General features: G+C 43.5%; 1 protein-coding gene across 1 annotated transcript in view; it reads right to left on the bottom strand.

Annotated features, from left to right (window-relative positions):
- The window catches only part of LOC100703853 (HLA class II histocompatibility antigen, DRB1-8 beta chain), a 222,926-nt gene that overhangs the window by 151,115 nt on the left and 49,740 nt on the right, over window positions 1–22,071 (bottom strand). The window lies entirely within an intron of this gene.

Here is a 22,071-nt window from a genome sequence, read left to right as displayed (position 1 = left end):
ACCATCAGTGTGCAGTTGGCGCATTGTGTGCTTAGTAGATGATGGCTTGTGTGTACTGTTTGATATGAAAACACCATTTTTACGAAGGTGTGAAGAGTTAATCTAGCTGTGTTCGCTTTTGCAAGAGAACTACAATGTTTTGATAATTGGGTGACAGGTTTTCTTATTTGTGTGTAGAGTTTTGCAAAAATAGCCAATAGTTACAAAAAATGTGCTTAAGCAATCAGAAAAAACTGTAAGAATAACTTGATATTTCTGACTTTCTGACAATACTAATTGTTTACCTATTGACAAACATTTCAAGTTCAACTAAATGAAAAAACAATTTGTGGTAACCTGAATATGATTAAAAATAATTAACAACACTTTTTGTAATGATGTTAAAATCAGCCCAATTTTTATTTTCAAACACAACAAAGTATAACAGCCAACATACTGGACACTGTTCTGCTGAACAACAAACAATTATAATCTTACAATGAAACAAAGTCTCAGATGTAATTATTCTGAAAATAAGTTTAGGTCTACCACAAGTTTGTTTTGTACTTACATTACTTATATAATCAAAATACAAATATATACAAAATTAAATATATTTATTGTTCTGTCACAAGTGCAGTCTTTAATTTAAACAACACATTTGTTTTCCATTCCAACACATGGGCTGGAATGTTGTATTATTTTAAGGATGCTTGTTTCCAGTCCAGGCATTACTGCCTGAATGACTGTCATGGATCGAGCTGATCCAAATGTAGGTGCAGAAGAAAGTCTTTAACTTCCCTTAAGTCAGACCTTCCCAGAGTGTGGGGCACGCTCCCTAGGGGGGGCGCAGAGCCATTGCGGGGGGGGGGCGTGGCATGAAAAGGGAAAAAAAAAAAAAACAACGCTTGGACACTGCTAGCACAGGCGCCTACAGAAACTCAAAGCAGGAGATGAAGCATCGCTGAATATGTTTTCAAACCAACTTCATTCTAAGCCAAAGACTAGAAAATATGGTGAAGCAAATCTACCCTTTGGTTTCACCTGCACAGGTGCTGAGGTAGGTCTCCCTGCAGAACTGGTTTTTCCTGCGTCGGGAGCAGCGCTGGGCTCTCCAAATCACGGACAAATCACAGACAAACAGGATCCCACATTCTTGATTTTTAGTTCACAAACACTTGTTGTAATAACTAACTACTCCTGACATTTTGGACATGTTAGCTCTTTATACAGTAAAGTTACAGCGGGATACAAATAATATCAGGCTGATCCTGCCGTAATTTGTTCCCCCGGTTCAAATCACGGACAAACAGTATCCCACAGCTGTTCATGTGTTTAAACCCATTTTGCACAGAGAGGCATTTTTTGAAAAATGTATTGATAGCAATGTTGAATATTATTAGACAGGAAAAAAACAACTACACGTAAAATAATTACACCGTGACGCCTCTGCCTTTGTAAATGGAGGGACAGTAACTGTGTGTGTATGTAAGCGTGTAAAACCTGCAGACAGTGAGATTAACAGTTTTGTCTCTATCTGCCATTCTGCAATTCATCTCATGTAAACAATAACGTGGCGCACAGCGTGACGTGAATAAAGGCACATACCTTTGACGTTGTGTGATGAACTCTGTAATCCTCGTCCACACGTAAACGCAAAAAAGGAGTTTTAAAAAATCTCGGGTGAGGCTCAGACCCGCTGTGTTCCCCAGGAGGGAACAAGCATCGAAGGTGTTGGAAGGGGAGGGGGGATGAGTGAATGCTTATCAGTGTAAGTGTCTGTGTGCGCGCGTGTGTGTGTGTATGTGTGTGTGTGTGTGTGTGTGTGTCCAGAGTTCAGCTGAGACAGTGTCCTTCGCCCTGCCAGGCTAAGTAAACAGTCTTACAGCCAACCCAGGTGGCCTTGCATAGAAAGGGAAGAACAGTCTAAACACAGTCGTTATCAGGGTGTTGTTGTTCAGCTCCAGCCTTGAGACCACAGCTGGCGCCAAAGGGGTCTCCGCATGAAGTGATGGTGGTTTTAACTTTTCTGCGAACAACTCATATGAATTTCAAAGCTGTTCTAACACAGTGGTCTCTCAATCTCCCGTTGGAGAGCCGCGAGCCTCGCAATACTTGCGTTCTGTGATGTTGTCATTCTTGTGCTCAAGGAGCCGATTCTGAAAAACTCACGACAGTGTGCCTCCCTGAGATGTCCTCTAATTTGCGCTCAGAGGTGTTATTCCGAGCGAGCCCCTCCAGATGTAATCAGTTTGCGCTCAGAGGTCTTATTCTGAGTATTCACAGCAGCCGTAGCTTCTCCAAGATCTTTTCCATGTTGCACTCAATGAGCCCATTTTGAGAAACTCACGCCTCGTCCCATCGTTTCAATCCCAGCGGGCAACCTTGTGAGGGTTTGAACAGCCGGTTCCGATCAGCGAGAATCCTGTTATCAAGGTTCTGAATAGGTAGATATCTTCAGCATCCTCGATCGACAGTCCCGCCAGGCACACGATCCTCCAGTTCAGCCACCCGTCCATCGTGTATCTGGCAGGGAAAGTCCCTTCAGGGCACTCGGGCTCTCCCGAGCCCAGACTTCTCGTTGAGAAAAGGGTGTCAATAGCATTCAGAGACCAGTTGATCAAATCCATAATTCTCTTTCAGGTTTTAGAAACAGACAGTGAGAGAGTGTTCCAGGGAAAAGTAAAAACACGAGACAAGGACATAAGAAGCTAAGCAGGGAAGATAAGGGAGAGGAGAGGAGAAAAGCCACGCCGAGAGCCAAACGAGAGAGACTTTTGTGAGTTTCCACAACTTTCTATTACCGTAGTTTACATCCACCCGAGGGCTCACCCCACCTCCACCTGCAGCATCATCTCAGACGTAGTGCAGAAGCTGCAGGCGCTTTCTCCTGATGCCCCAAACTTTATAATGGGGGACTTTAACCATGTCTCTCTTTAATCAACTTTGTATCAATATGTATCCTGTCCTACCAGACGGGATAAAGTGTTGGACCTTTGTTACGGATCGGTGAAGAATGCTTATAAATCCCTCCCGCTTCCTCCTCTGGCATCTTCTGCCCATCTATAAAACTGTCTTAGAGAAGACAAAGACTAAGGATGTTGACATGTGGTCAGAAGAATCTGTGCTTACCTTGCAGGAATGTTTTAAGTGTACAGATTGGGAAGTTTTTATTCAGTCTTGTGGAGATGATCTCGACGCTTTGGTGGATGTTACTAGCTCTTATGCAGTATTTTGTAAAGACATGATTATACCCCGCAAGCGCGTTAAAGTCTGCGCTAACAATAAGCCATGGGTCACTAAAAGCGTCAAATCCTGTTTAAGGAAAAAGAGACAGGCCTTTAAAGAGGGGGCTGTTACTGATTTTCAGACAGCCACCAAGGACCTGAAAATCGAGATCTTGAAAGCAAAACAGAGCTACAAAAACCTTCTTGAAAGCAAATTTGCTGCCAAAAATTTTGGGTCTGCCTGGACTTGTATGAAAACCATAGCAGGGTTTCAAAATCCCCAGAGCAGCAGTCAGATCATTTTAGACGGTTTTAATTCAGACAGAGATTTTGCAAATCTTCTTTTAATCTTCAGTTAATCCAAAATGCTGCAGCAAGAGTCCTGACAGGGACTAGAAAGAGAGAGCAGATTTCTCCTGTTTTGGCTTCCCTTCATTGGCTTCCTGTTAAATCCAGAATTGAATTCAAAATCCTGCTCCTCACATACAAGGTCTTAAATAATCAGGCCCCATCTTATCTTAATGACCTTGTAGTACCATATCACCCTATTAGAGCGCTTCGCTCTCGCTCTGCAGGCCTACTTGTTGTTCCTAGAGTATTTAAAAGTAGAATGGGAGGCAGAGCCTTCAGTTTTCAGGCCCCTCTTCTGTGGAACCAGCTTCCAGTTTGGATTCAGGAGACAGACACTATCTCTACTTTCAAGATTAGGCTTCAAACTTTCCTTTTTTCTAAAGCATATAGTTAGGGCTGGACCAGGTGACCCTGAATCCTCCCTTAGTTATGCTGCAATAGACGTAGGCTGCCGGGGATTCCCATGATGCACTGAGTTTTTCCCTTCCAGTCACCTTTCTCACTCACTATGTGTTAATAGACCTCTCTGCATCGAATCATATCTGTTATTAATCTCTGTCTCTCTTCCACAGCATGTCTTTATCCTGTTTTTCTTCTTTCACCCCAACCGGTCGCAGCAGATGGCCCCGCCCCTCCCTGAGCCTGGTTCTGCCGGAGGTTTCTTCCTGTTAAAAGGGAGTTTTTCCTTCCCACTGTCGCCAAAGTGCTTGCTCATAGGGGGTCATATGATTGTTGGGTTTTTCTCTGTATGTATTATTGTGCTATCTACTGTACAATATAAAGCGCCTTGAGGCGACTTTGTTGTGATTTGGCGCTATATAAATAAAATTGAATTGAATTGAATTGAATGCTTTAAACATGTTTTATGCTCTTTTTAGTTCTTCTGATTTTAGTGAGGAAACAGAAACTGAGAGACACTCAGCACTTTATCATTGAACCCAGCGATGTTAAAAAGGCCTTTCATACAGTCAATGTGAACAAGAGCCAGGGTCCTGAGAATATTAGTGGCCGCCTAATTAAATCTTGTGCTGAAGAACTCAGTCCTATATTTCAGGTTATTTGTAATAAATCCTAGCAAACACAACATGTGCCCTCTCTTTGGAAAGAAGCAGTCGTGGTTCCTGTCCCTAAATCTAGTCGTCCAACAATTCTAAACGACTTCAGCCTGTTGCCCTCACTTCAGTTGTAATGAAAGTCTTTGAAAAAGTCATCAGAAATGTGATTATGAAAGAGACTGAACATCAGCTGGATCCAATGCAGTTTGCATACAGGCCCAACAGAGGAGTGGAGGACGCACTTTTGACTTTACTAAATCTGATTCTTAAACATGTAGACAGTAAAGGGACTTTTCATTGATTTTTCTTCGGCTTTTAATAGAATACAGCCCCATATTTTAATTAAAAGACTTTTAGAACAGTTTGAAATCAGGAAAAACCTGCTGGGCTGGATTTTAGATTTTTTAACTGACAGGTCACAAAGAGTAAGAATAAACGGGATTCTGTCTGACCCAGTGTTCTCCTCCACAGGTTCTCCTCAAGGCTGCGTCTTATCTCCCTTATTATTCATTCTCTATACAAACATGTGTCAGAGCAGATATGAAAACAGGGCCATCATTAAATATGCAGATGACTCTGTTATTGTCAGCTTACTGAAAGAGGGTGAAACTAATCACGGTCCAGTCATTGATGACTCTGTTCAGTGGTGGGAGGAGTCTTATCTCCAGCTGAACACATCCAAAACAAAAGATATGGTTATTGATTTTAGGAAACAACAAAACGGGCACGGAGTCACTTTAATTAAAGGTCAGAAAATAGAGCAAGTACAATCATATAAATATCTTGGCACCATAATCAATGAAAAACTGAACTTTGATCAGAATCAGTTTGTAAAAAGGGTCACCAGCACCTTTACTGCCTCAGGAAACTTGCTCATTTCCACATTGACCAAAAAATGTTAACTTTGTTTTATCGTTCTGTTATTGAGTCTGTTATCTTATCCTTTTGTTTGGTGGCATGGTTCGGTCAGACCTCTGTCACAGAGAAAAACTCTCTAAATCAGATAGTGAGATGGTCCAGTCGTCTGATAGGTGAGCCACAGTCTAGTTTAGCCTCCCTGTACTCCAAGCAGGTACAGAGGACGGCTTTATCATCCTCTAAGGGGTGTGTTATGTCTTTTGGTCAAAAGTCAGTAGTTAGTGCATAATCTGATTAAGTTACATAAGCAAGGTGATAAATAAGTTCAAAGTTAAGAAATATTATGTGGTTCGTGCTAAAAACAGTTAAAATGTGTGGGTTTGAAATTTGCTCAGAGTGAGACATCTTAGTCGCAAGCGATCTTTGTGTTGTACGTGCGGGAAAGGGAGCGAGGCAGCGCTCTCATCATTCACCTATCTTTGACGTATTTTCTCCAAAGTGCTTCGGCAGTATTAAAACAGTGAATAAGCTCATGTACACGCTAAAAGTGCCCTACACGCTTGTACCTTGGGAAACGTTCGTCCTTGTGAGTATTAATGTGTTCAGAAAAAACTTTTATATGTGTTTACATGGAGTGAACTGTGATGCTAATGTGACACACGTGTTAAGCTAGGCTAATCTTTAAGTTTGTCATTAAGATGTGTATTAGCTAGCAATTTATTTTCACTTTCTGTATGTTTCAGTTACAGATAAGAAATAGCAAAGAGAAGCCTTGAGGGAGGATAAGGCTTAAAAAGATCTTCAGTAAAAGCAAGAAAAGCCTTGTGTGGAGATCTCGTCTATTTTGTTCGCTGGCTGTCTATCTTCACACGGTCACGTGTCGTGAGGGCAGCACAGGGTGGATTTCAGCTTCTTCCCTCAGGACGGAGGTTTCTGTTTCCGAGATGCGTTGTTAAAATAGCTTTGTCCCCGTTGCTGTCACTGAATTAAATAAGAACTGTTTTTGATTCGAAATATTAAAATTACTATATATGGGCTACAGTGAGGTTTATATCTTTACTAGGTATGTGTGTGTTTTTGAAGGGATGCCAAATGCTGTCATTTTTCTGTAAAGCAAATTTACCTATGGGTATAAATAAAGTTACCTTGACCTTGAGAGAGAGACAGCAGAAAAAGAGAGAGCGAGTTTTGAGATGTGAGAGATTTGTGACGTTTAGCGTGTTTGGAGTGTGTAGTTAGTGTGTAGTGTTGTGTTTTGTGTTGTGTGTCAGAACAATGAGGTGACTGCTGTCTCCAGGTAGAAACAGCAGTGATACACCTGCTGCTGTCAGACCTGCAGGTATCAGGCTGTGATCTTCTCCTTTATAGTGGACAGAAATGTTTGGAGTGGCACAAATAATTTGTGGCATCTTATTGAAGAACAGCTGATTGTTCTGTAACTACAGGGGGGGCCATTTATATGGATACACTGTAATAACATGGGAATGGTTGGTGACATTAAAGTCCTGTTTGTGGCACATTAGTATATGTGAGGGGACAAACTCCTCATGATGGGTGGTGACCATGGTGGCCATTTAGAAGAAACTTTTGTTTTTTCACTAGGAAGTCATGTGACACATCAGACTTATTGGTAATGTCACAACAAAAACAATGGTGTGCTTGGTTTAAGTGCTTCCAAGCACAAACATGCGGTTATCCTAACTGGGCGTTCATAAAGTCAGCAAAGAGGCACAGAAAAGAAGATCAGACACCAGCGAGGGAGGATAAGAAGGACAGACGCAACAACGTTGTCATCCCCTATGTAGCCGGTGTATCAGAGAAACTCAGAGTTTTCTCCAAGCACGACATCCCAGTGTACTTCAGACCCAGCAACACACTCAGACAGAAACTGGTTCACCCGAAAGACAAAACTCCAAAACACAGACTGAACAACGTGGTGTATGCTGTACAGTGCAGTGAGGAATGCCCAGACCTCTACATTACTTTTGTAGAAATGGGGTCTAAAAGACACGTTGATGGTTTGGAGGAAGTAATTATTGAAGTTAACTCAGAAAGATCAATTGGAGAAAAAGAGTCTAAATGAATATCAGTGGTACTGAAAGCAGCTGTAGATAATGTTACATCTGTGGGATGATTTTGAGCAAACTGCATTAAGAAGTTCATGAAGTCATTACTGGTTACCTGGACTGGATCAGCTGGGTCTCTGGACCTGCAGCAGGTTTAATGTCTCTGATGGATCCTGACCTTCAGCGTTCCTCAGCTCAGCTTCATTCATTCAGGAACATGAAGCAGGTCTGAAGGATGTGATGCGATGAAGATGAAGGGCTCCTCATCTTCAGCGTGTATACCAGATCAGTAACAGCTCGGCTTGTGAGGACTCTGCACAGCTGCTCACTCACAGAGCTGTGATGGATGTGAGAACCTCAGATGGTCCTAAACTCTGAGAGCAGCACAGTCACTGTGAGGCCGAGAGACATAGACTCACAGTAAGAGAGAGAGAGAGAGAGAGAGCTGTCAGGGGTAACGAGGAAGGGATTTAGCTGATTCACACAGATTGAACCTCTCTATACACTATATATCTATGCGCATTGAACATATATATTTTAACTTTCATGTAGAGTCTTAAGCACAAGACATTTTGCTTCACTGAGGTTTATTAAGTTGGTACTGTAACAGGGCAGTTAATGTAGGGGGAGACTTCTCCTGAATAATTTACTTAATAATTAATTAATTTAACATCTTTAATGCAGCACAACCAAAACAGTAACATTGTAACAGAGATCCTGAACACATAACGATAAAATATCATACAAAACACACACACACGCACACACACACACACACACACACACACTTTGAACCCACACTGAAGTGTTTTTAAGCATGTAACCTGTGTATTATATGTTATAAGATTGTGCCACTTGCTGTATAAGATGTAATAATTAGGATTAATGTGTGACCTTTGACTGTGTCATGACCTATTGTGATAAGCCAGAGCAAGGGGTACTCAGAGTCCTGACTGGCCTTTGGCCAAGACCTTGGCCGCTACCTGACCCCAGCAGCTGTGCGGGGCGTGTGGGAAAGTTACCCAGCAGCAGGGGGCGGCGATACTGGTCCCTATATTAGGGGACCAGAGGACGCCCCCAGAGGTCTTTTTCCTCCTGCTGCTGCTTCCTGTCCGTCTCTGTGTTGCTCTGCTGTCTGTGCTTAAGGCTGTACACCCCGGGGTTTTGCTTTGCTTGCTTTCTGCTTTGTAATTCTCTTGCTGAATGTCTGTCTGTATTTTTCCTGCTGTTCATGTGATTCAGTGTATTAAACTCTGTTCTAAGAATTCTACTCTTTTACAGAGCATCTTTTTGAGTGTCTTGATTTTAATTGGATTTGGATCTCCACATCGTTGGTGGAAGAAGGTTATCAGGATGGCTTCAAAATATGCGACCACACACCCTCTTCCTCTCTTTATTGGTTGTGGTGTGTTTCCTGGTGTGTGGTGATGGGTGGTGTTGAGGGTTTGTTGGAGTTTTTGGAGGACCTGCTCTCAGCTCTGAAGTTCAGCCTGGTGGTGGTACAGGAGTTTGTGGGTGGTCAGTCCAGTTTCCTGTCTGGTTAATCTGCTGAGAGTCTCAATGATGCACCACCCATCACAGGGGTGGAGGAGGTGTTCTCCATCACACTGATCCCTCTCAGGGAAACATCGTCTGCTTTAAAGTCAGGTTTGAACGAGGAGACGTGAACATGAAGATCAGTACCTCTGATCACAGCGTTGATGTGACACCTGAGGATCTGAGGTGTTTCAGTTGGGAGATGGGGGAGGAGCATCTCATTGGCTCCAGACAGAGTGGGGGACATCCAGCCCCGGTGCCGTGCTGCTGGTTGGCTGAAATGATGAGGCGATTCACAGTTTGTCATATGGGAGGAAATCATGTGACAGTGGACAGGTGGAGACAGGTGAGCAGGTAGGTGGAGTAACTGAGTCAGTGTTGGAGGAGGAGGCTGGTGTGATGGAGACAGAGGAAGCAGGCTGAGACAGGAAGTGAAGCTCTGAGGTCTGTGGGTCACAGGGACACGATGAAGGTGAAGACGATGGAGGGAGTGAAGAAGCCAGCTTGAAGGCCTGGTCTTTGATGAAGAGTCACTGCTTTATAGAAGTCAGAAGTTACAGACAGTAAAGGAGCAACAAAGCTGGAGTCTCCAGGAGGTTTTCATACTGAAGAAACTCATCAAATCTGTGATGATGAGCAGCTCCTTGTTTTCAGGAGAAATCTAAGCTGGACCTGAAAACATGAAGCAGGTTTTATAAAAGTCCAAAAACTCCAGTCCAGCTTTCTGATCACTCTCAGAGTTTTTAAGTGTGTCAGTGATTACTGACATTTATTACTGCACTTTTCTCAGACTACAGGCTTAAACAGGACTCCAGGATCTCCTGTATGGAGACGCTGAGAGCTTGAAATGAATGCTGGTGTGGGTTGTTTGTGCTCTTAGAAAGCAGAGAGGGTTCAGGCTTTCTCCTCTCTGTTGTGGTCCCACAAATGTCAGCTCAGTTTTATTTAATAGCCCAGAATCACAAATCAAAGAGATGCCACACAAGATGGAACAATTCAGCATCATATACGTGGTTATTATTGGAGCTCCTCCTCCCTAAACTCAGGTCTGGTTTGAACGTTCTGGTCTCAGACTGCCAGCGTATGCAGATGATGCTGTGATGACACGTTTCTGAAACACAGCATGAAACATTTGGAGAAACCTGCTCAGCCAGAATAAACTGGGTCAGGTTTATGGTGAGGCTGTGATGGTGGGGAGAGGACTGCAGAGGACTGTGTTACTGTGGACTCACCTGGAAACAAGGATGGTGCTTTATTAGTGGGTCATGTTTTGGAAACGGTAGAAGCCAGACTGAAACATAGAAATGGATCTTACCTGAGCTGTCATTCATGAATAATCTGGCTGCCTCTGTGCTGTGGCATCGTCCGTCTCCTGTGGACCCTCCTGTCGACCTTTATTTGCAAACTTCAGTCAGTAATCCTAGACTTTTTTGGGAGCTTCTTCACTGGGTCTCACAGAGTCTTCAGTTTTTACCCAAGAAACAGGATGGAGGACTTATTCACCTGCTCAGCAGAGGGCTCTGCTCTCTGTACAGAGATGGTGAGACGCCCTGAGGACTGAGTGTGGAGGCCGGTCACAGGGATGGTTCAGACTGGCTGTGGGGGGTCTGGGACAGGCTGAGACCTGAGACAGTGCAGGCTGAAGGACTCAGTCCTGAAGGAGTGTTTCTAATGACTTTTCATCTAAGACTTCTACTAAGAGCTCATCACATGTGTGACTCTCACTTCTGGGTTTCAAAGAACTCGTTATGTTTGGGACTCGTTTTAATGTGAATAATGTTTTCTCATGTGGTAATGTGTGTGGTTCAAACCGTGGACCAACTGTGGACCAACGGTGGACCAACGGTGGACCAACCGTGGACCAACGGTGGACCAATCCTGGACCATGCTCCTACTCTGTCTGCTGCACTCTGTGTCAGCCTGCCTCTCTCACCCTCTCTCTCTCTCTCTTGCTGTCAGCCTGCCTCTCTCGCCCTCTCTCTCTCTCCTGCTGTCAGCCTGCCTCTCTCGCCCTCTCTCTCTCCTGCTGTCAGCCTGCCTCTCTCGCCCTCTTCTTTCCTGCTGTCAGCCTGCCTCTCTCGCCCTCTCTCTCTCCTGCTGTCAGCCTGCCTCTCTCGCCCTCTCTCTCCTGCTGTCAGCCTGCCTCTCTCTCTCTCTCTCCTGCTGTCAGCCTGCCTCTCTCTCTCTCTCTCTCTCTCTCCTGCTGTCAGCCTGCCTCTCTCTCTCTCTCTCTCTCTCTCTCTCTCTCTCCTGCTGTCAGCCTGCCTCTCTCTCTCTCTCTTGCCCTCTCTCTCTCCTGCTGTCAGCCTGCCTCTCTCTCTCTCTCTCTCTCCTGCTGTCAGCCTGCCTCTCTCTCTCTCTCGCCCTCTCTCTCTCCTGCTGTCAGTCTGCCTCTCTCTCTCTCTCTCCTGCTGTCAGCCTGCCTCTCTCTCTTTCTCTCTCTCTCTCCTGCTGTCAGCCTGCCTCTCTCGCCCTCTCTCTCTCCTGCTGTCAGTCTGCCTCTCTCTCTCTCTCTCTCTCTCTCTCCTGCTGTCAGCCTGCCTCTCTCTCTTTCTCTCTCTCTCTCCTGCTGTCAGCCTGCCTCTCTCTCTCTCTCTCTCTCTCTCTCTCTCTCTCCTGCTGTCAGCCTGCCTCTCTCGCCCCCTCTCTCTCTGTTATATAAGTGCATTGGAGCTGCAGAGTCTCCAGAGATGAGCTGAATGAACTGTGTGTTTTAGTGTTGATGCTCGAGCCTTCAGGGACTGAAGCAGAGTTCACTGTGTTACTGACACACACACACACACACACACAGGTTTCCCCTCACCGTGGACATCCTGCTGTATCTGGCCCGTTGGTGGTCATCGCCTGTAAGGCTGTCCAAATTCGTAGACTCCTCCGAATGCAGCCGACAAATGCGTCCTCCTTTACCCCGAATTTAAAGGATGGGTCGGGTGTGTCCTTCGTGGCCCACCATATCCCAGAATTCATAGCGCGGTCCAGCCAATTCCAGTTTCCAACAATGGCAGCTGCTGCTAAGTTTTAATATTACTCTTATTTCTCTTTCTGGGTCACAAAATAAACTTTTAACATATTTTCAGGCTAGAAAGTAGCTGTGTAAACTTCAAATATCTGCTCGGTTTGTCAAGATATCACATATTTGCAAAAGTGCTTCGACGTTTTCGGAGATGCCTGCTACCCACCAGCTCGATAGCTAGCTGGGAGCTCGAGGGTCACTGAAGTCGCCGAGAACGGCACAACTCCCGGCACATCATTTTCAGATCACCGCCGACTTTTGCTACTCAGGTTAAACATAATATATAAGTCACAACCTAAAAATGTTATTGTTGGGGTTTTTTCAGTGTTTTATTTGTTCGTGAGTAAATCGGTTTGGCTGAGATCAGTTATTAAATTAGATCAAATAAAACTTTATTAATCCCCCGGGTGGGTTCCTCCTTGGTTTTCACACAGCTGAATAAACGTCAAACAGAAAACGGATTAAACAGAAGTGTGAGACGGTCAAGAATTTACACCAGTGTCCTGTTATATTTTGTCCCACGTAGACCTTGAAGGCTGGGTCCTCAGGAGGATGCAGCCTGTGAATTTGGACACTCCTAGTGACTGTGACTACATAGATTTAAACGTGCATAGTTCAGACACCTGATAGAGTCTTTGACTGTGAATGACAGCACGATGAAAACCGTCTGCAGGCTGGGACTGGTGGTTCCTTCATGTTGGTTGAATGTAATGTAAGGAAAACTGGGGCCTGGGGCCCCTGAAAAGAGACTGCAGCTGAGGCCCTGAAGCACCCACCTACATTAGAGCCTCAGTTCCACTGGTATCTACTGGACTCGACTCGGTTTTTAGGGTCGTCTATCAGGTCACAGTTCCTGGTACCACGTACTTTTTCTGTACCTACTGGGCGGGGCCACAAATGTGATATTAACAGATTGCATGACACCGATTGGCTGGTCAGTGACATCAGCGGATGCGTCGTGACTCTGGCACAGGAAATCAACCCGCCATTTTAAAATCCCACCGCGAGCGAAACGACCGCACACAAACCATCACCGTGGTCCAATGACAGCGTGCACAGGTCTACCATTGTTGAACACATCAAGTCCTCCATTGTTGTGTTTGTGTCACACACATGACATCACAGGACTTTGTGCCATGTTGCTATAACGACCCTGACGTTGGGTGTGTTTGTGGTGTGACAAACATTTTAAATAGTGACATAAACAGACTTTCAAAGAAGTGACTGAGGTGGGACTCAACTGTAACAAAAACCAACCGTAACCAAGTAAAGTCAAGTAGAACCGAGTAGAGTACAGTAGAGCAGGTGCTAGTTAGCTAGCTAGCTTAGGTGGTGGGTTCATGGAGGTCCTGGTCCCTTCACTTCTCAGGCTCCAGCTGTGTTAAAGACCCCCATCAGTGTGACATGGGTGGAGGTTAGGTGGAAGTTGCAGATCAGAGGGTGAAGATGTTTCAGCTCTCTGAGCTGTCAGGATACAGATGTTGTGCTCCTGTATCCAGCTGTGTCAGCAGGAAACAGCGAGTGTTTTATTAAGGTTTAACAAAAAGTGTGTCCGTTTATTTGGCTGATGGGAAAAAACACACAGCACAAAACAAAGACAAAGCGAACTGGGACAAAACTAAACTGGGAGCAGCTAAGACAAACCATGAAAACTATCACACAAGAACATGAGCATGAATCTGAGCAGGAGCTCAAAAAAACCTAAGACCTGATAATGTGTTTAGCTTTGCTTCCCATGTGGTGTGATGTTCATTTGTGTCAGCTGTTTCCACTTCCCTCATTACCCTGCTGTATATTTAAGTGGTTCGGTGTCAGGTCATCTGTTTGTGTTGCGTCATGTCACTGAACATGGAACATCAGTTTTCCTGTAGACTCCTGGTGGAGCAGAGGTCCGCAACAACACCACACCAACAGACTCTGTTCTGGGCCGTTCTCTGCAGCTGGGTCCACGTCATTGCGGCGGCCTTCGAACATGGACATGGGACTTTCAAAATGAAACAGGAAACATGGAGCGACATGAACTCGGACATGCAAGAGAGAGGGAGCGAGAGAGGGACACAGAGGAGAGACACAAGGGGACACGGGTGATAACACAAACTGGACTAAAACTCAACTAAGTGCTAACTAACAATAACAACACAAGAACATATTTCGAAGAAATCACAAACCCCGCCCCCTGACAGGGAGGCCATGTTGGCTCAGTGTTGGTGTGAGTGTGATGAGCTCCAAATACAATACAGCTGATAAATTTATCAGCTGCTGTCTGTGGAGCCTTGAACAAGCCGTCAAACATCCTGCAGTTATTTTTATCTGCTTTAAAGCTTTTATTAGCTCCTGTTTTTATTACAGTGTGCAGATTAAAGGATGTCCAACCCTCAGACACGTTTTCTAACACACAGTTTACTGTCAGAGAAGCTGCTCCAGCTGTTTCCTGTTTGGATCATCTGAACGTGTCACAAACAGAGACGCTGTTACAGTGTATCTGTCTCTGCTCCAGCTGTTAGCAGCTGTTTCAGTAACTGCTCATGTCATCATCACACCCACAGCTCACCTGGACCATTAATCCCAACAGCACCAGCAGGCAGTGAGCAGCGTGAGCTCACTGAGAATGAATATTTAACATTTGTCATTTTAAAGTCTGAGCTTCACTCAGAGTTTGCATTTCATAAAGAATGACTGAAAACTAACAGCTCACCTGTACACACACCTGGAGGAGCTCTGACCCCTGTTTACAGCTCTGTGTGTGTGTTGATGGGCAGAGCTGTGTGTGGGCGGGTCTAGGATCAGGTGACCCTGAACACTCCCTCATATCTGCAGCACATGGCCCCCTCTCACCTGGACAAACGAAGAAGGATGATGATGGACGAGGTGTGAAGGGTTTGGTCACATGACTCAGTGAGGTGTGTGTTAAATGAGTGGAGAGAGCGCCGCAGCAGGAAGTGATGTAATAACCAGATGATATGAGAGTTGGTTACTATAGCTACGGCTACAGTTGCCCAGGTAACCGGGCCCCTTGAGGGCTCAACAGCTGTTACCATGGAGTTGCCGTGGCGATAAGCAGAGATATTCTGGGATGCGATTTAACTCTTCATGTGTTTATTTTTTTTTATAGATGAACGGGTCAGAGGGAGAGCTGGAGTACGAGGAGATCACACTGGAGAGGGTGAGCGCACACACACACACACACAGACACACACACACACACACACACACACACACACACACACACACACACACAGACACACACACAGACACACACAGACAGACACACACAGACACACACAGACAGACACACACAGACACACACAGACACGCAGACAAACACACAGACACACACAGACACGCACGCACACACAGACACACACACAGACACACAGACACACACAGACACGCACGCACAGACACACACACAGAAACACACACAGACACACACACACAGACACACACACACACAGAAACACACACACACACACAGAAACACACACACACACACACAAACACACACACACACACACACACACACACACACACACACATTTAAAACATGTGTAACACTGTATTTACCTGGTGTTTTTTAGAGGTGTTGTTTGCCCTATATAGCTTTGTGATCCTGTAGAAAGAAAGAGAAATACACATTTTAATGTTACTATGTGTGAAACAGGTAAGATTGCTTCTAAACAATGAGGCACAAACTGTTTTGTGTGAGAAGAAGAAGCACAAACCTTGTGTAAGTGGAACGTGGGGTGTCCCGGTGTGCCGAGTTCCTAAAAATCAGGCTTTTGTTTAGAAAAGAAAACAGTTTGAATATTTTATGATATACTGGTGTATAAATTTAAGAATCCGTTAATTTGATTTGATTTGATATACCTTTATTAGTCCCACAAGGGGAAATTTCATAAGGCTGCCGACCTATTGCACGCAATGGCGGCGCCAGTCTTGTTTTACCTGCCATATATCTTGTCCATGTTAAAAAGAATGCTCTTAGGTTTGCTGCCCGTGCTGATGAACGAAGTGTTATGCTCTCAAGGGTCATTGTAAAGGGTTAGTGTGCCTGATTAGGGCATTTTTATATAGGTTGGGGCTTGTTTCAGTCGCCCTCTGAGATGCAGAGATAAAGGTGTGGAGGTGTAAGCAACAGGTGAAACCTGTTTGGAGGATCGGATGGTCAGTAGAAAGTGTAATGGCAAGATAAAAGGTGAAAAACCTTTGGTGGCTCCGCTGGGCCTCTGACATAAGATAAAGTACAGTTGAGATGCTCGTGATAAGGATGACCTCTTCTGCTGACTGTAGGGGGTCTAACTGTAGCAGAATTAAGAATCTGAAGTAACAGAGCAGGAATACCTGCTGTTTGTGGCATTCTGTTTGAAACTATTACCCCCTGTGTGTTTCAGAGCGCTAAAGAAAAAGCAAAATGCTCCTAAAACAGTTAAATCATCTATGTGTGTTTGTGACTAGTAGATAATTATATGACTGTCTGCATTAAAGGAACATTGGGGGTTGTTACAGTGGTAGTGTGGCTATGTGTGAATATGTGTTTTTAGAAGGTGAAAAAACTTTCTGTTTAAAACTATTAGCCTCTGTGTGTTTCAGAGCACTAAAGAAAGGCAAAATACCCCTAAACTAGTTAAATTAAATAATCTATGTCTAAATAACAGAACTCTGAGACCTATACAATCCTTTAAAAAAGAGTTTAATTAGAACACATAATGGTTTCATTAAATAAAACGCTATTAAACACATATGACCCCTGAACTCACAAGCACATACAAAGTCCGTTCACGCGCACACGTGAACGCGGAGGGGATAGGGGAGGGGGATGCGGGTGGGGTGGGGGGGGGGCAAAAAAGCTACAGGTATATTACTACTACTGTGGAAGAGAGCACACACAGACTTGGTGAATAAGAATACTATGTATATCATGGGAAGCCTGCAGGAGCCTCAGCTTACTGCAACATAAATAAGGGAAGATTCATGGTCAGCTGATCCACCCGAACTGTATTATTTGTCAAAAGGAAACTTTTAAGGCTAATCTCAAAAGCAGAGACAGGTGTTTGAATTCATACTGGAAGCTGTTTCTACAGAAGAGGAGAGCTTAAGGCTCTGCCTCCCTCTCAACTTTAAAGTACTCTTGGAACCACAAGTAAGGCTGCAGTGTGGAAGAATATCAGAAAGACTTTAGATGAAATTTGGCCCTTCAACTGGATGAACCAGAAGACATTGTTCAGAGTAACATCAACAATCAAGGATAACTCAAGGATGACTTTGTGAATTTGATGCAATATTTGAGTATCTGTGTTGAGAATAACTGTCCTTTATCTGTTGTTGTTATTTGCACTGACTGTGCACATTTGTTTTTCATATAACCCTGTAAAGTCGGGGTGAACCTGAATACTTCAATACAGTTAATGCAGCACAATCAGGTCATTTTCAAAAATTCATTACAAATCATTCTTGTTAGTTGATGTCAAACTTTCAACACATTCTTCCTCTGGGCCACATTTCGTCTCTATCCACTGCAACATTTGCACAAACATTTAAGGCAAGATCATCTCAAATATCAATACTGTACGTTGTCCACAGTCAGTGGGTCCTGGACAGTTTTGTCATTGTCAAACACTAATATATTAAATATAATGTTTTATACACCTGAGGCCTCAAGTGTCTTCTGGACCAGCGTCCTTTGGAAATGACATTTGGGACAACTGAAACAGAGAGGTCTCAGACACCGTTTCTTTGGGAACGCTTCCATCACAGCTTTGGCCATTAAAAAAAGCATCATGATGTCCACGCTCTCCTGAAGAGCACCCAGATGTTTTTAAAATAGAAGTATCAAACAAAGGTTAGAGACCAATCTTTGCCCATTAATACGCTACTCCAACAGAGGTCGATTATCTTGTTAATAATTTTACCTCCTCACTACGTACGACTCTGGATACTGTAGCTCCTGTGAAAACTAAGGCCTCAAATCCGAAGTACCTGACTCCGTGGTATAATTCTCAAACACGTAGCCTAAAGCAGATAACTCGTAAGCTGGAGAGGAAATGGCGTGTCACAAATTTAGAGGATCATCATTTAGCCTGGAGAAATAGTTTGCTGCTTTATAAGAAAGCCCTCCGCAAAGCCAGAACATCTTACTATTCGTCACTGATTGAAGAAAATAAGAACAACCCCAGGTTTCTCTTCAGCACTGTAGCCAGGCTGACAAACAGTCAGAGCTCTACTGAGCCAACCATCCCTTTAACGTTAACTAGTAATGACTTCATGAACTTCTTCACAAATAAAATTTTTATCATTAGAGAAAAAATTACCAATAATCATCCCACAGATGTAATATTATCTACAGCTACTTTTAGTACCATCGATGTTAAGTTAGACTCTTTTTCTCCAATTGATCTTTCTGAGTTAACTTCAATAATTACTTCCTCCAAACCATCAACGTGTCTTTTAGACCCCATTCCTACTAAACTGCTCAAAGAAGTCCTGCCATTAATTAATTCTTCAATCTTAAATATGATCAACCTATCTCTAATAATCGGCTATGTACCACAGGCCTTCAAGGGGGCTGTAGTTAAACCTTTACTTAAAAAGCATCTCTAGACCCAGCTGTCTTAGCTAATTATAGGCCAATCTCCAACCTTCCTTTCATATCAAACATCCTTGAAAGAGTAGTTGTCAAACAGCTAACAGATCATCTGCAGAGGAATGGCTTATTTGAAGAGTTTCAGTCAGGTTTCAGAGCTCATCACAGCACAGAAACAGCTTTAGTGAAGGTTACAAATGATCTTCTTATGGCCTCTGACAGTGGACTCATCTCTGTGCTTGTCCTGCTAGACCTCAGTGCAGCGTTCGATACTGTTGATCATAATATCCTATTAGAGCGATTAGAACATGCTGTAGGTATTACAGGTACTGCACTGCAGTGGTTTGTATCATATCTATCTAATAGACTCCAATTTGTGCATGTAAATGGAGAGTCCTCTTCACACACTAAGGTCAATTATGGAGTTCCACAGGGTTCAGTGCTAGGACCAATTCTATTTACATTATACATGCTTCCCTTAGGCAGCATCATTAGAAGACATAGCATAAATTTTCACTGCTATGCAGATGACACGCAGCTCTATCTATCCATGAAGCCAGGTAACACACACCAATTAGTTAAACTGCAGGAATGTCTTAAAGACATAAAGACCTGGATGGCCGCTAACTTTCTGCTTCTTAATTCAGATAAAACTGAGGTTATTGTACTCGGCCCTGAAAATCTTAGAAATATGGTATCTAAGCAGATTCTTACTCTGGATGGCATTACCTTGGCCTCCAGTAATGCTGTGAGGAACCTTGGAGTCATGTTTGACCAGGACATGTCCTTCAACGCACATATTAAACAAATATGTAAGACTGCTTTCTTCCATTTGTGCAACATCTCTAAAATTAGAAATATCCTGTCTCAGAGTGACGCTGAAAAACTAGTTCATGCATTTATTACTTCCAGGCTGGACTACTGTAATTCTTTATTATCAGGATGTCCTAAAAACTCGCTGAAAAGCCTTCAGCTGATCCAAAATGCTGCAGCAAGAGTCCTGACAGGGACTAGAAAGAGAGAGCAGATTTCTCCTGTTTTGGCTTCCCTTCGTTGGCTTCCTGTTAAATCCAGAATTGAATTCAAAATCCTGCTCCTCACATACAAGGTCTTAAATAATCAGGCCCCATCTTATCTTAATGACCTTGTAGTACCATATCACCCTATTAGAGCACTTCGCTCTCACACTGCAGGCCTACTTGTTGTTCCTAGAGTATTTAAAAGTAGAATGGGAGGCAGAGCCTTCAGTTTTCAGGCCCCTCTTCTGTGGAACCAGCTTCCAGTTTGGATTCGGGAGACAGACACTATCTCTACTTTCAAGATTAGGCTTCAAACTTTCCTTTTTGCTAAAGCATATAGTTAGGGCTGGACCAGGTGACCCTGAATCCTCCCTTAGTTATGCTGCAATAGGCGTAGGCTGCCGGGGATTCCCATGATGCATTGAGTTTTTCCTTTCCAGTCACCTTTCTCACTCACTATGTGTTAATAGACCTCTCTGCATTGAATCATATCTGTTATTAATCTCTGTCTCTCTTCCACAGCAGGTCTTTATCCTGTTTTCCTTCTCTCACCCCAACCGGTCGCAGCAGATGGCCCCGCCCCTCCCTGAGCCTGGTTCTGCTGGAGGTTTCTTCCTGTTAAAAGGGAGTTTTTCCTTCCCACTGTCGCCAAAGTGCTTGCTCATAGGGGGTCATATGATTGTTGGGTTTTTCTCTGTATTTATTATTGTGCTATCTACTGTACAATATAAAGCGCCTTGAGGCGACTTTTGTTGTGATTTGGCGCTATATAAATAAAATTGAATTGAATTGAATTGAATTAATATTATAACATATATAGAAACATATATAATGTCCTCTTCCCATTGACTGGCATCGCTTCTTTTGACTTTTCTTTCCACCCACGTCCATCGAAATACAGAAATATGTTAAAAACCTTTGTTTTCATTAGAAGATGAAGATTTAGAGGGGCTGTGTGACGAAGGTGTGGATGCCACTTTCTGCAGCACTTCCTGGGAAGAGAACGTGGTTTCATTTAGGCTCCAAGTTAATTTCTTTGAGAATAATCACAGAGCACAGTGTAATGATGGTGGCTGGTTGAGGAAGGTCCAGTATGACTTGATATATTTATTCACGTGTGGGTCTGAGCTCTCCCGTGCTACATTTATGCCATCTCTGATCACACATATGGTTGTTTAACTTTGAATGATGCTCTCAATGTTAAAATACAATCATTGTTGTTTTTATGAATTTTGAGAATGACCATATTATAAAAAAATCAAAACATTTTATTTTTTCTTTAGCTCCTTTTCTGTTTGTGAAGAAACAAACTTTAGGTTCACATATTTGCTGTTGTTTAGTGTTTTATAGTTCAAACTTCAAATGGCAAAGTCTAAATCTTTTATTCGTTCTGAGAGCCGCATTCAGTAAAAATCTGTAATTTTTTTCTTGTTACACACTTACAGCGTACAGTAAAACAAAAAAAACTACCAGTTGAAAGTAGTAGTAGTCCTGAAAAAATGGACATACAGCAGATTTTATGACACCTTTACAGCTAAAAACAACAAAATAATTCCAGGCGGCCTTTTTTTAGAAGAATTAAATCCTGCCCCTCGTCTCTTTGTCGCTCTCTGCACCACTACAGTCTCTGTCTCTGAGCGTCTGTCCCCCTTCCTTCTTTCACATAATTTCACCTGCTTGTCCTCCTGCCTGTTCTGCGTGCGAGACAACTCCCTCAGTCTCTGTCTGTCCCTCCTCGGATTTTTCCCACGGACCTGATCACGCCTTCCCAGGGCATTGCAGTTCCTGGTTTTCCTGGCTTGAGTTATATCCTTGTTCTGTTGGTTGTTCCTGATCATGTATGTGAAAGAAAGAAATCTGTACATAGTTCCTGTGAATGTTGTATTGAGTTTGCTTTTGTGTGTGTGGTTCTTGACAAATTCCTGTAATTGGAATTCTGCATTTCCCTGTTTTAGTGAGAGTCCTTTAATCCAGTTTTTAATCCAGAGCAGTTTGTGTGTTGCTTTGTTGCTGATGGGTTGGTCACCATCCACCATGGTTACTGTGGTAATCCTTTACTGAGCTCTCTTTGGTGGTCACTTCAGCTGTTAGCTGTGATGTGACATATGAAAGATAAAATTGATCCTGTGTTTCCTCCTCTTCAGTGGGTCATGTCTTAAAAGACAACATCATGTTGTATTAAATAAGATGCTGAAATATATAAACCACAAACTGGTCACGCAGCAAATCATCAGCAGTGTCGCTGTCTGCTTTACAATCTGAGTCGCCTCCTGCTTGCTGTTAGAAACACTTCATATGTCAGTGTGTGAAAGTCAGAATAAATAAAACACTATATATATGTAATTGCACATGCATTAACCCTTTATTGACCATGGAACCCACCGGTG

Source organism: Oreochromis niloticus, linkage group LG7, assembly GCF_001858045.2.
Source record: "Oreochromis niloticus isolate F11D_XX linkage group LG7, O_niloticus_UMD_NMBU, whole genome shotgun sequence".
In the NCBI taxonomy this organism is placed as follows: Eukaryota; Metazoa; Chordata; class Actinopteri; order Cichliformes; family Cichlidae; genus Oreochromis; species Oreochromis niloticus.
Note: the sequence above shows the minus strand (reverse complement) of the source record. Positions and strands in the feature narration are given on the sequence as shown.